This window comes from Cystoisospora suis (genome assembly GCF_002600585.1).
Source record: "Cystoisospora suis strain Wien I chromosome Unknown contig_1501, whole genome shotgun sequence".
Taxonomy (NCBI): domain Eukaryota; phylum Apicomplexa; class Conoidasida; order Eucoccidiorida; family Sarcocystidae; genus Cystoisospora; species Cystoisospora suis.
This window is the reverse complement of record NW_027154301.1, coordinates 687-1,021: the sequence shown is the minus strand read 5'-3', so window position 1 is coordinate 1,021 and position 335 is coordinate 687. Positions and strand designations below refer to the sequence as shown.

Sequence of the window (335 nt, the reverse complement as noted above, 5' to 3'; positions counted from 1 at the left end):
CAGCTCAAGAAGTTGAGAAGAGATGAGGCCTCGCAGAACCTCATCCAGTGGTGCTATCACAAAGGTAGGAAGTCCACACATTCCCTAGTCAAAGCCCTAATCACTTAGGAAATGAAGCCAAGGGCTAAATAGAGAACTTCATCAAAAGAAGGAAAGGGAGAAAGAAAGAGATAGATACACTTCTTGATGTTTGCCCCCTACACGAGATAGATGACGAACACAGCGAGGACGAGGAGGAGGAGAAGGAAAGCAGGAGAGATATGAACGACGACACACTTCTTCTCTCTTCTCTATTATCGAACCTTTCACTACTTGGTTTATCTATCTATCTATCT

The 335-nt window shown here is 43.9% G+C and overlaps 1 protein-coding gene across 1 annotated transcript in view; it reads left to right on the top strand.

The window, feature by feature from the left end:
• Positions 1–335, top strand: part of CSUI_003391 (histone lysine methyltransferase set1) — a gene marked incomplete at its 3' end in the record, with an annotated part of 11,014 nt that overhangs the window by 9,993 nt on the left and 686 nt on the right. The window lies entirely within an intron of this gene.